The sequence below is a fragment of the Odontesthes bonariensis genome, chromosome 22 (genome assembly GCF_027942865.1).
Source record: "Odontesthes bonariensis isolate fOdoBon6 chromosome 22, fOdoBon6.hap1, whole genome shotgun sequence".
Classification (NCBI taxonomy): Eukaryota; Metazoa; Chordata; class Actinopteri; order Atheriniformes; family Atherinopsidae; genus Odontesthes; species Odontesthes bonariensis.
In genome coordinates this window covers 246,263-261,335 of record NC_134527.1, presented here as the reverse complement: position 1 = coordinate 261,335, position 15,073 = coordinate 246,263, and positions in this window count along the sequence as shown.

Here is a 15,073-nt window from a genome sequence, read left to right as displayed (position 1 = left end):
TAACAGGTCCCTATAATATAACAGTTAGAGGGAACAGATCCCTATAATATAACAGTTAGAGAGAACAGGTCCCTATAATATAACAGTTAGAGAGAACAGGTCCTATAATATAACAGTTAGAGAGAACAGGTCCCTATAATATAACAGTTAGAGAGAACAGGTCCCTATAATATAACAGTTAGAGAGAACAGGTCCCTATAATATAACAGTTAGAGAGAACAGATCCCTATAATATAACAGTTAGAGAGAACAGATCCCTATAATATAACAGTTAGAGAGAACAGGTCCCTATAATATAACAGTTAGAGAGAACAGATCCCTATAATATAACAGTTAGAGAGAACAGGTCCCTATAATATAACAGTTAGAGAGAACAGATCCCTATAATATAACAGTTAGGAGAACAGATCCCTATAATATAACAGTTAGAGAGAACAGGTCCCTATAATATAACAGTTAGGAGAACAGATCCCTATAATATAACAGTTAGAGAGAAACAGATCCCTATAATATAACAGTTAGGAGAACAGATCCCTATAATATAACAGTTAGAGAGAACAGATCCCTATAATATAACAGTTAGAGAGAACAGATCCCTATAATATAACAGTTAGAGAGAACAGATCCCTATAATATAACAGTTAGAGAGAACAGATCCCTATAATATAACAGTTAGAGAGAACAGATCCCTATAATATAACAGTTAGAGAGAACAGATCCCTATAATATAACAGTTAGAGAGAACAGGTCCCTATAATATAACAGTTAGAGAGAACAGATCCCTATAATATAACAGTTAGAGAGAACAGGTCCCTATAATATAACAGTTAGAGAGAACAGATCCCTATAATATAACAGTTAGGAGAACAGGTCCCTATAATATAACAGTTAGAGAGAACAGGTCCCTATAATATAACAGTTAGGAGAACAGTCCCTATAATATAACAGTTAGAGAGAACAGATCCCTATAATATAACAGTTAGGAGAACAGATCCCTATAATATAACAGTTAGAGAGAACAGGTCCCTATAATATAACAGTTAGAGAGAACAGATCCCTATAATATAACAGTTAGAGAGAACAGGTCCCTATAATATAACAGTTAGGAGAACAGGTCCCTATAATATAACAGTTAGAGAACAGATCCCTATAATATAACAGTTAGGAGAACAGGTCCCTATAATATAACAGTTAGGAGAACAGATCCCTATAATATAACAGTTAGGAGAACAGGTCCCTATAATATAACAGTTAGGAGAACAGGTCCCTATAATATAACAGTTAGGAGAACAGGTCCCTATAATATAACAGTTAGGAGAACAGGTCCCTATAATATAACAGTTAGAGAGAACAGGTCCCTATAATATAACAGTTAGGAGAACAGGTCCCTATAATATAACAGAGAGAACAGGTCCCTATAATATAACAGTTAGAGAGAACAGATCCCTATAATATAACAGTTAGGAGAACAGGTCCCTATAATATAACAGTTAGAGAGAACAGGTCCCTATAATATAACAGTTAGAGAGAACAGGTCCCTATAATATAACAGTTAGAGAGAACAGGTCCCTATAATATAACAGGAGAGAACAGGTCCCTATAATATAACAGTTAGAGAGAACAGGTCCCTATAATATAACAGTTAGAGAGAACAGGTCCCTATAATATAACAGTTAGGAGAACAGGTCCCTATAATATAACAGTTAGGAGAACAGGTCCCTATAATATAACAGAGAGAACAGGTCCCTATAATATAACAGTTAGAGAGAACAGGTCCCTATATATAACAGTTAGAGAGAACAGGTCCCTATAATATAACAGTTAGGAGAACAGGTCCTATAATATAACAGAGAGAACAGGTCCCTATAATATAACAGTTAGAGAGAACAGGTCCCTATAATATAACAGTTAGAGAGAACAGGTCCCTATAATATAACAGTTAGGAGAACAGGTCCCTATAATATAACAGTTAGAGAGAACAGATCCCTATAATATAACAGTTAGAGAGAACAGATCCCTATAATATAACAGAGAGAGAGAACAGATCCCTATAATATAACAGTTAGAGAGAACAGATCCCTATAATATAACAGTTAGAGAGAACAGGTCCCTATAATATAACAGTTAGAGAGAACAGATCCCTATAATATAACAGTTAGAGAGAACAGGTCCCTATAATATAACAGTTAGGAGAACAGGTCCCTATAATATAACAGTTAGGAGAACAGGTCCCTATAATATAACAGTTAGAGAGAACAGGTCCCTATAATATAACAGTTAGGAGAACAGGTCCCTATAATATAACAGAGAGAACAGATCCCTATAATATAACAGTTAGAGAGAACAGATCCCTATAATATAACAGTTAGGAGAACAGGTCCCTATAATATAACAGTTAGAGAGAACAGGTCCCTATAATATAACAGTTAGGAGAACAGGTCCCTATAATATAACAGAGAGAACAGGTCCCTATAATATAACAGTTAGAGAGAACAGGTCCCTATAATATAACAGTTAGAGAGAACAGGTCCCTATAATATAACAGTTAGGAGAACAGGTCCCTATAATATAACAGTTAGAGAGAACAGATCCCTATAATATAACAGTTAGGAGAACAGATCCCTATAATATAACAGTTAGAGAGAACAGGTCCCTATAATATAACAGTTAGGAGAACAGATCCCTATAATATAACAGTTTAGAGAGAACAGATCCCTATAATATAACAGTTAGAGAGAACAGATCCCTATAATATAACAGTTAGAGAGAACAGGTCCCTATAATATAACAGTTAGAGAGAACAGATCCCTATAATATAACAGTTAGGAGAACAGATCCCTATAATATAACAGTTAGAGAGAACAGATCCCTATATATAACAGTTAGGAGAACAGATCCCTATAATATAACAGTTAGGAGAACAGGTCCCTATAATATAACAGTTAGAGAGAACAGGTCCCTATAATATAACAGTTAGGAGAACAGATCCCTATAATATAACAGTTAGAGAGAACAGGTCCCTATAATATAACAGTTAGAGAGAACAGGTCCCTATAATATAACAGTTAGAGAGAACAGGTCCCTATAATATAACAGTTAGGAGAACAGATCCCTATAATATAACAGTTAGAGAGAACAGGTCCCTATAATATAACAGTTAGAGAGAACAGGTCCCTATAATATAACAGTTAGAGAGAACAGATCCCTATAATATAACAGTTAGAGAGAACAGGTCCCTATAATATAACAGTTAGGAGAACAGATCCCTATAATATAACAGTTAGAGGAGAACAGGTCCCTATAATATAACAGTTAGGAGAACAGATCCCTATAATATAACAGTTAGAGAGAACAGGTCCCTATAATATAACAGTTAGAGAGAACAGGTCCCTATAATATAACAGTTAGGAGAACAGATCCTATAATATAACAGTTAGAGAGAACAGGTCCCTATAATATAACAGTTAGGAGAACAGGTCCCTATAATATAACAGTTAGAGAGAACAGATCCCTATAATATAACAGTTAGAGAGAACAGATCCCTATAATATAACAGTTAGAGAGAACAGGTCCCTATAATATAACAGAGAGAACAGGTCCCTATAATATAACAGTTAGGAGAACAGGTCCCTATAATATAACAGTTAGAGAGAACAGGTCCCTATAATATAACAGTTAGGAGAACAGGTCCCTATAATATAACAGAGAGAACAGGTCCTATAATATAACAGTTAGAGAGAACAGGTCCCTATAATATAACAGTTAGAGAGAACAGGTCCCTATAATATAACAGTTAGGAGAACAGGTCCCTATAATATAACAGAGAGAACAGGTCCCTATAATATAACAGTTAGAGAGAACAGGTCCCTATAATATAACAGTTAGAGAGAACAGGTCCCTATAATATAACAGTTAGGAGAACAGGTCCCTATAATATAACAGTTAGAGAGAACAGATCCCTATAATATAACAGTTAGAGAGAACAGATCCCTATAATATAACAGAGAGAGAGAACAGATCCCTATAATATAACAGTTAGAGAGAACAGATCCCTATAATATAACAGTTAGAGAGAAACAGATCCCTATAAATATAACAGTCTTAGAGAGAACAGGTCCCTATAATATAACAGTTAGGAGAACAGGTCCCTATAATATAACAGTTAGAGAACAGGTCCCTATAATATAACAGTTAGAGAGAACAGGTCCCTATAATATAACAGTTAGGAGAACAGGTCCCTATAATATAACAGAGAGAACAGATCCCTATAATATAACAGTTAGAGAGAACAGATCCCTATAATATAACAGTTAGGAGAACAGGTCCCTATAATATAACAGTTAGAGAGAACAGGTCCCTATAATATAACAGTTAGGAGAACAGGTCCCTATAATATAACAGAGAGAACAGGTCCCTATAATATAACAGTTAGAGAGAACAGGTCCCTATAATATAACAGTTAGAGAGAACAGGTCCCTATAATATAACAGTTTAGGAGAACAGGTCCCTATAATATAACAGTTAGAGAGAACAGATCCCTATAATATAACAGTTAGAGAGAACAGATCCCTATAATATAACAGAGAGAGAGAACAGATCCCTATAATATAACAGTTAGAGAGAACAGATCCCTATAATATAACAGTTAGAGAGAACAGGTCCCTATAATATAAACAGTTAGAGAGAACAGATCCCTATAATATAACAGTTAGAGAGAACAGGTCCCTATAATATAACAGTTAGAGAGAACAGGTCCCTATAATATAACAGTTAGGAGAACAGATCCCTATAATATAACAGTTAGAGAGAACAGGTCCCTATAATATAACAGTTAGGAGACAGATCCCTATAATATAACAGTTAAGAGAGAACAGATCCCTATAATATAACAGTTAGAGAGAACAGGTCCCTATAATATAACAGTTAGGAGAACAGGTCCCTATAATATAACAGTTAGAGAGAACAGGTCCCTATAATATAACAGTTAGGAGAACAGATCCCTATAATATAACAGTTAGAGAGAACAGGTCCCTATAATATAACAGTTAGAGAGAACAGGTCCCTATAATATAACAGTTAGAGAGAACAGGTCCCTATAATATAACAGTTAGGAGAACAGATCCCTATAATATAACAGTTAGAGAGAACAGGTCCCTATAATATAACAGTTAGAGAGAACAGGTCCCTATAATATAACAGTTAGAGAGAACAGATCCCTATAATATAACAGTTAGAGAGAACAGGTCCCTATAATATAACAGTTAGGAGAACAGATCCCTATAATATAACAGTTAGAGAGAACAGGTCCCTATAATATAACAGTTAGGAGAACAGGTCCCTATAATATAACAGTTAGAGAGAACAGATCCCTATAATATAACAGTTAGAGAGAACAGATCCCTATAATATAACAGTTAGAGAGAACAGGTCCCTATAATATAACAGTTAGGAGAACAGGTCCCTATAATATAACAGTTAGAGAGAACAGATCCCTATAATATAACAGTTAGAGAGAACAGATCCCTATAATATAACAGTTAGAGAGAACAGGTCCCTATAATATAACAGAGAGAACAGATCCCTATAATATAACAGTTAGGAGAACAGATCCCTATAATATAACAGTTAGGAGAACAGATCCCTATAATATAACAGTTAGAGAGAACAGATCCCTATAATATAACAGTTAGAGAGAACAGGTCCCTATAATATAACAGTTAGAGAGAACAGGTCCCTATAATATAACAGTTAGAGAGAACAGATCCCTATAATATAACAGTTAGAGAGAACAGGTCCCTATAATATAACAGTTAGAGAGAACAGGTCCCTATAATATAACAGTTAGGAGAACAGATCCCTATAATATAACAGTTAGGAGAACAGATCCCTATAATATAACAGTTAGGAGAACAGATCCCTATAATATAACAGTTAGGAGAACAGATCCCTATAATATAACAGTTAGGAGAACAGATCCCTATAATATAACAGTTAGAGAGAACAGATCCCTATAATATAACAGTTAGGAGAACAGGTCCCTATAATATAACAGTTAGGAGAACAGATCCCTATAATATAACAGTTAGAGAGAACAGGTCCCTATAATATAACAGTTAGGAGAACAGGTCCCTATAATATAACAGTTAGAGAGAACAGATCCCTATAATATAACAGTTAGGAGAACAGGTCCCTATAATATAACAGTTAGAGAGAACAGATCCCTATAATATAACAGTTAGAGAGAACAGGTCCCTATAATATAACAGTTAGAGAGAACAGGTCCCTATAATATAACAGTTAGAGAGAACAGATCCCTATAATATAACAGTTAGGAGAACAGGTCCCTATAATATAACAGTTAGGAGAACAGGTCCCTATAATATAACAGTTAGGAGAACAGATCCCTATAATATAACAGTTAGGAGAACAGGTCCCTATAATTATAACAGTTAGGAGAACAGATCCCTATAATATAACAGTTAGGAGAACAGATCCCTATAATATAACAGTTAGGAGAACAGGTCCCTATAATATAACAGTTAGAGAGAACAGGTCCCTATAATATAACAGTTAGAGAGAACAGATCCTATAATATAACAGTTAGAGAGAACAGATCCCTATAATATAACAGTTAGAGAGAACAGGTCCCTATAATATAACAGTTAGGAGAACAGGTCCCTATAATATAACAGTTAGAGAGAACAGGTCCCTATAATATAACAGTTAGAGAGAACAGATCCCTATAATATAACAGTTAGGAGAACAGATCCCTATAATATAACAGTTAGAGAGAACAGGTCCCTATAATATAACAGTTAGGAGAACAGATCCCTATAATATAACAGTTAGAGAGAACAGATCCCTATAATATAACAGTTAGAGAGAACAGGTCCCTATAATATAACAGTTAGAGAGAACAGGTCCCTATAATATAACAGTTAGAGAGAACAGATCCCTATAATATAACAGTTAGAGAGAACAGATCCCTATAATATAACAGAGAGAACAGGTCCCTATAATATAACAGTTAGAGAGAACAGATCCCTATAATATAACAGTTAGAGAGAACAGATCCCTATAATATAACAGAGAGAACAGGTCCCTATAATATAACAGTTAGAGAGAACAGATCCCTATAATATAACAGTTAGAGAGAACAGATCCCTATAATATAACAGTTAGGAGAACAGGTCCCTATAATATAACAGTTAGAGAGAACAGATCCCTATAATATAACAGTTAGAGAGAACAGATCCCTATAATATAACAGTTAGGAGAACAGATCCCTATAATATAACAGTTAGAGAGAACAGATCCCTATAATATAACAGTTAGGAGAACAGATCCCTATAATATAACAGTTAGAGAGAACAGGTCCCTATAATATAACAGTTAGGAGAACAGATCCCTATAATATAACAGTTAGGAGAACAGATCCCTATAATATAACAGTTAGAGAGAACAGGTCCCTATAATATAACAGTTAGGAGAACAGATCCCTATAATATAACAGTTAGAGAGAACAGGTCCTATAATATAAACAGTTAGAGAGAACAGATCCCTATAATATAACAGTTAGAGAGAACAGATCCCTATAATATAACAGTTAGAGAGAACAGATCCCTATAATATAACAGTTAGAGAGAACAGGTCCCTATAATATAACAGTTAGGAAGAACAGATCCCTATAATATAACAGTTAGAGAGAACAGATCCCTATAATATAACAGTTAGGAGAACAGGTCCCTATAATATAACAGTTAGGAGAACAGATCCCTATAATATAACAGTTAGAGAGAACAGGTCCCTATAATATAACAGTTAGAGAGAACAGGTCCCTATAATATAACAGTTAGAGGGAACAGATCCCTATAATATAACAGTTAGAGAGAACAGGTCCCTATAATATAACAGTTAGAGAGAACAGGTCCCTATAATATAACAGTTAGAGAGAACAGGTCCCTATAATATAACAGTTAGAGAGAACAGGTCCCTATAATATAACAGTTAGAGAGAACAGGTCCCTATAATATAACAGTTAGAGAGAACAGATCCCTATAATATAACAGTTAGAGAGAACAGATCCCTATAATATAACAGTTAGAGAGAACAGTCCCTATAATATAACAGTTAGAGAGAACAGATCCCTATAATATAACAGTTAGAGAGAACAGGTCCCTATAATATAACAGTTAGAGAGAACAGATCCCTATAATATAACAGTTAGGAGAACAGATCCCTATAATATAACAGTTAGAGAGAACAGGTCCCTATAATATAACAGTTAGGAGAACAGATCCCTATAATATAACAGTTAGAGAGAACAGATCCCTATAATATAACAGTTAGGAGAACAGATCCCTATAATATAACAGTTAGAGAGAACAGATCCCTATAATATAACAGTTAGGAGAACAGATCCCTATAATATAACAGTTAGAGAGAACAGATCCCTATAATATAACAGTTAGAGAGAACAGATCCCTATAATATAACAGTTAGAGAGAACAGATCCCTATAATATAACAGTTAGAGAGAACAGATCCCTATAATATAACAGTTAGAGAGAACAGGTCCCTATAATATAACAGTTAGAGAGAACAGATCCCTATAATATAACAGTTAGAGAGAACAGGTCCCTATAATATAACAGTTAGAGAGAACAGATCCCTATAATATAACAGTTAGGAGAACAGGTCCCTATAATATAACAGTTAGAGAGAACAGGTCCCTATAATATAACAGTTAGGAGAACAGATCCCTATAATATAACAGTTAGAGAGAACAGATCCCTATAATATAACAGTTAGGAGAACAGATCCCTATAATATAACAGTTAGAGAGAACAGGTCCCTATAATATAACAGTTAGAGAGAACAGATCCCTATAATATAACAGTTAGAGAGAACAGGTCCCTATAATATAACAGTTAGGAGAACAGGTCCCTATAATATAACAGTTAGGAGAACAGATCCTATAATATAACAGTTAGGAGAACAGGTCCCTATAATATAACAGTTAGGAGAACAGATCCCTATAATATAACAGTTAGGGAGAACAGGTCCCTATAATATAACAGTTAGGAGAACAGGTCCCTATAATATAACAGTTAGGAGAACAGGTCCCTATAATATAACAGTTAGGAGAACAGGTCCCTATAATATAACAGTTAGAGAGAACAGGTCCCTATAATATAACAGTTAGGAGAACAGGTCCCTATAATATAACAGAGAGAACAGGTCCCTATAATATAACAGTTAGAGAGAACAGGTCCCTATAATATAACAGTTAGAGAGAACAGGTCCCTATAATATAACAGTTAGGAGAACAGGTCCCTATAATATAACAGTTAGAGAGAACAGGTCCCTATAATATAACAGTTAGGAGAACAGGTCCCTATAATATAACAGAGAGAACAGGTCCCTATAATATAACAGTTAGAGAGAACAGGTCCCTATAATATAACAGTTAGAGAGAACAGGTCCCTATAATATAACAGTTAGGAGAACAGGTCCCTATAATATAACAGAGAGAACAGGTCCCTATAATATAACAGTTAGAGAGAACAGGTCCCTATAATATAACAGTTAGAGAGAACAGGTCCCTATAATATAACAGTTAGGAGAACAGGTCCCTATAATATAACAGTTAGAGAGAACAGATCCCTATAATATAACAGTTAGAGAGAACAGATCCCTATAATATAACAGAGAGAGAGAACAGATCCCTATAATATAACAGTTAGAGAGAACAGATCCCTATAATATAACAGTTAGAGAGAACAGGTCCCTATAATATAACAGTTAGAGAGAACAGATCCCTATAATATAACAGTTAGAGAGAACAGGTCCCTATAATATAACAGTTAGGAGAACAGGTCCCTATAATATAACAGTTAGGAGAACAGGTCCCTATAATATAACAGTTAGAGAGAACAGGTCCCTATAATATAACAGTTAGGAGAACAGGTCCCTATAATATAACAGAGAGAACAGATCCCTATAATATAACAGTTAGAGAGAACAGATCCCTATAATATAACAGTTAGGAGAACAGGTCCCTATAATATAACAGTTAGAGAGAACAGGTCCCTATAATATAACAGTTAGGAGAACAGGTCCCTATAATATAACAGAGAGAACAGGTCCCTATAATATAACAGTTAGAGAGAACAGGTCCCTATAATATAACAGTTAGAGAGAACAGGTCCCTATAATATAACAGTTAGGAGAACAGGTCCCTATAATATAACAGTTAGAGAGAACAGATCCCTATAATATAACAGTTAGGAGAACAGATCCCTATAATATAACAGTTAGAGAGAACAGGTCCCTATAATATAACAGTTAGGAGAACAGATCCCTATAATATAACAGTTAGAGAGAACAGATCCCTATAATATAACAGTTAGAGAGAACAGATCCCTATAATATAACAGTTAGAGAGAACAGGTCCCTATAATATAACAGTTAGAGAGAACAGATCCCTATAATATAACAGTTAGGAGAACAGATCCCTATAATATAACAGTTAGAGAGAACAGATCCCTATAATATAACAGTTAGGAGAACAGATCCCTATAATATAACAGTTAGGAGAACAGGTCCCTATAATATAACAGTTAGAGAGAACAGGTCCCTATAATATAACAGTTAGGAGAACAGATCCCTATAATATAACAGTTAGAGAGAACAGGTCCCTATAATATAACAGTTAGAGAGAACAGGTCCCTATAATATAACAGTTAGAGAGAACAGGTCCCTATAATATAACAGTTAGGAGAACAGATCCCTATAATATAACAGTTAGAGAGAACAGATCCCTATAATATAACAGTTAGAGAGAACAGATCCCTATAATATAACAGTTAGGAGAACAGATCCCTATAATATAACAGTTAGAGAGAACAGGTCCCTATAATATAACAGTTAGAGAGAACAGGTCCCTATAATATAACAGTTAGAGAGAACAGATTCCCTATAATATAACAGTTAGAGAGAACAGGTCCCTATAATATAACAGTTAGGAGAACAGATCCCTATAATATAACAGTTAGAGAGAACAGGTCCCTATAATATAACAGTTAGGAGAACAGATCCCTATAATATAACAGTTAGAGAGAACAGGTCCCTATAATATAACAGTTAGAGAGAACAGGTCCCTATAATATAACAGTTAGGAGAACAGATCCCTATAATATAACAGTTAGAGAGAACAGGTCCCTATAATATAACAGTTAGGAGAACAGGTCCCTATAATATAACAGTTAGAGAGAACAGATCCCTATAATATAACAGTTAGAGAGAACAGATCCCTATAATATAACAGTTAGAGAGAACAGGTCCCTATAATATAACAGAGAGAACAGGTCCCTATAATATAACAGTTAGGAGAACAGGTCCCTATAATATAACAGTTAGAGAGAACAGGTCCCTATAATATAACAGTTAGGAGAACAGGTCCCTATAATATAACAGAGAGAACAGGTCCCTATAATATAACAGTTAGAGAGAACAGGTCCCTATAATATAACAGTTAGAGAGAACAGGTCCCTATAATATAACAGTTAGGAGAACAGGTCCCTATAATATAACAGAGAGAACAGGTCCCTATAATATAACAGTTAGAGAGAACAGGTCCCTATAATATAACAGTTAGAGAGAACAGGTCCCTATAATATAACAGTTAGGAGAACAGGTCCCTATAATATAACAGTTAGAGAGAACAGATCCCTATAATATAACAGTTAGAGAGAACAGATCCCTATAATATAACAGAGAGAGAGAACAGATCCCTATAATATAACAGTTAGAGAGAACAGATCCCTATAATATAACAGTTAGAGAGAACAGATCCCTATAATATAACAGTTAGAGAGAACAGGTCCCTATAATATAACAGTTAGGAGAACAGGTCCCTATAATATAACAGTTAGGAGAACAGGTCCCTATAATATAACAGTTAGAGAGAACAGGTCCCTATAATATAACAGTTAGGAGAACAGGTCCCTATAATATAACAGTTAGAGAGAACAGATCCCTATAATATAACAGTTAGAGAGAACAGATCCCTATAATATAACAGTTAGGAGAACAGGTCCCTATAATATAACAGTTAGAGAGAACAGGTCCCTATAATATAACAGTTAGGAGAACAGGTCCCTATAATATAACAGAGAGAACAGGTCCCTATAATATAACAGTTAGAGAGAACAGGTCCCTATAATATAACAGTTAGGAGAACAGGTCCCTATAATATAACAGAGAGAACAGGTCCCTATAATATAACAGTTAGAGAGAACAGGTCCCTATAATATAACAGTTAGAGAGAACAGGTCCCTATAATATAACAGTTAGGAGAACAGGTCCCTATAATATAACAGTTAGAGAGAACAGATCCCTATAATATAACAGTTAGAGAGAACAGATCCCTATAATATAACAGAGAGAGAGAACAGATCCCTATAATATAACAGTTAGAGAGAACAGATCCCTATAATATAACAGTTAGAGAGAACAGGTCCCTATAATATAACAGTTAGAGAGAACAGATCCCTATAATATAACAGTTAGAGAGAACAGGTCCCTATAATATAACAGTTAGAGAGAACAGGTCCCTATAATATAACAGTTAGGAGAACAGATCCCTATAATATAACAGTTAGAGAGAACAGGTCCCTATAATATAACAGTTAGGAGAACAGATCCTATAATATAACAGTTAGAGAGAACAGATCCCTATAATATAACAGTTAGAGAGAACAGGTCCCTATAATATAACAGTTAGGAGAACAGGTCCCTATAATATAACAGTTAGAGAGAACAGGTCCCTATAATATAACAGTTAGGAGAACAGATCCCTATAATATAACAGTTAGAGAGAACAGGTCCCTATAATATAACAGTTAGAGAGAACAGGTCCCTATAATATAACAGTTAGAGAGAACAGGTCCCTATAATATAACAGTTAGGAGAACAGATCCCTATAATATAACAGTTAGAGAGAACAGGTCCCTATAATATAACAGTTAGAGAGAACAGGTCCCTATAATATAACAGTTAGAGAGAACAGATCCCTATAATATAACAGTTAGAGAGAACAGGTCCCTATAATATAACAGTTAGGAGAACAGATCCCTATAATATAACAGTTAGAGAGAACAGGTCCCTATAATATAACAGTTAGGAGAACAGATCCCTATAATATAACAGTTAGAGAGAACAGGTCCCTATAATATAACAGTTAGAGAGAACAGGTCCCTATAATATAACAGTTAGGAGAACAGGTCCCTATAATATAACAGTTAGAGAGAACAGGTCCCTATAATATAACAGTTAGGAGAACAGGTCCCTATAATATAACAGTTAGAGAGAACAGATCCCTATAATATAACAGTTAGAGAGAACAGATCCCCTATAATATAACAGTTAGAGAGAACAGGTCCCTATAATATAACAGAGAGAACAGATCCCTATAATATAACAGTTAGGAGAACAGATCCCTATAATATAACAGTTAGGAGAACAGATCCCTATAATATAACAGTTAGAGAGAACAGATCCCTATAATATAACAGTTAGAGAGAACAGGTCCCTATAATATAACAGTTAGAGAGAACAGGTCCCTATAATATAACAGTTAGAGAGAACAGATCCCTATAATATAACAGTTAGAGAGAACAGGTCCCTATAATATAACAGTTAGAGAGAACAGGTCCCTATAATATAACAGTTAGGAGAACAGATCCCTATAATATAACAGTTAGGAGAACAGATCCCTATAATATAACAGTTAGGAGAACAGATCCCTATAATATAACAGTTAGGAGAACAGATCCCTATATATAACAGTTAGAGAGAACAGATCCCTATAATATAACAGTTAGGAGAACAGGTCCCTATAATATAACAGTTAGGAGAACAGATCCCTATAATATAACAGTTAGAGAGAACAGGTCCCTATAATATAACAGTTAGGAGAACAGGTCCCTATAATATAACAGTTAGAGAGAACAGATCCCTATAATATAACAGTTAGGAGAACAGGTCCCTATAATATAACAGTTAGAGAGAACAGATCCTATAATATAACAGTTAGAGAGAACAGGTCCCTATAATATAACAGTTAGAGAGAACAGGTCCCTATAATATAACAGTTAGAGAGAACAGATCCCTATAATATAACAGTTAGGAGAACAGGTCCCTATAATATAACAGTTAGGAGAACAGGTCCCTATAATATAACAGTTAGGAGAACAGATCCCTATAATATAACAGTTAGGAGAACAGGTCCCTATAATATAACAGTTAGGAGAACAGATCCCTATAATATAACAGTTAGGAGAACAGATCCCTATAATATAACAGTTAGGAGAACAGGTCCCTATAATATAACAGTTAGAGAGAACAGGTCCCTATAATATAACAGTTAGAGAGAACAGATCCCTATAATATAACAGTTAGAGAGAACAGATCCCTATAATATAACAGTTAGAGAGAACAGGTCCCTATAATATAACAGTTAGGAGAACAGGTCCCTATAATATAACAGTTAGAGAGAACAGGTCCCTATAATATAAACAGTTAGAGAGAACAGATTCCCTATAATATAACAGTTAGGAGAACAGATCCCTATAATATAACAGTTAGAGAGAACAGGTCCCTATAATATAACAGTTAGGAGAACAGATCCCTATAATATAACAGTTAGAGAGAACAGATCCCTATAATATAACAGTTAGAGAGAACAGGTCCCTATAATATAACAGTTAGAGAGAACAGGTCCCTATAATATAACAGTTAGAGAGAACAGATCCCTATAATATAACAGTTAGAGAGAACAGATCCCTATAATATAACAGAGAGAACAGGTCCCTATAATATAACAGTTAGAGAGAACAGATCCCTATAATATAACAGTTAGAGAGAACAGATCCCTATAATATAACAGAGAGAACAGGTCCCTATAATATAACAGTTAGAGAGAACAGATCCCTATAATATAACAGTTAGAGAGAACAGATCCCTATAATATAACAGTTAGGAGAACAGATCCCTATAATATAACAGTTAGA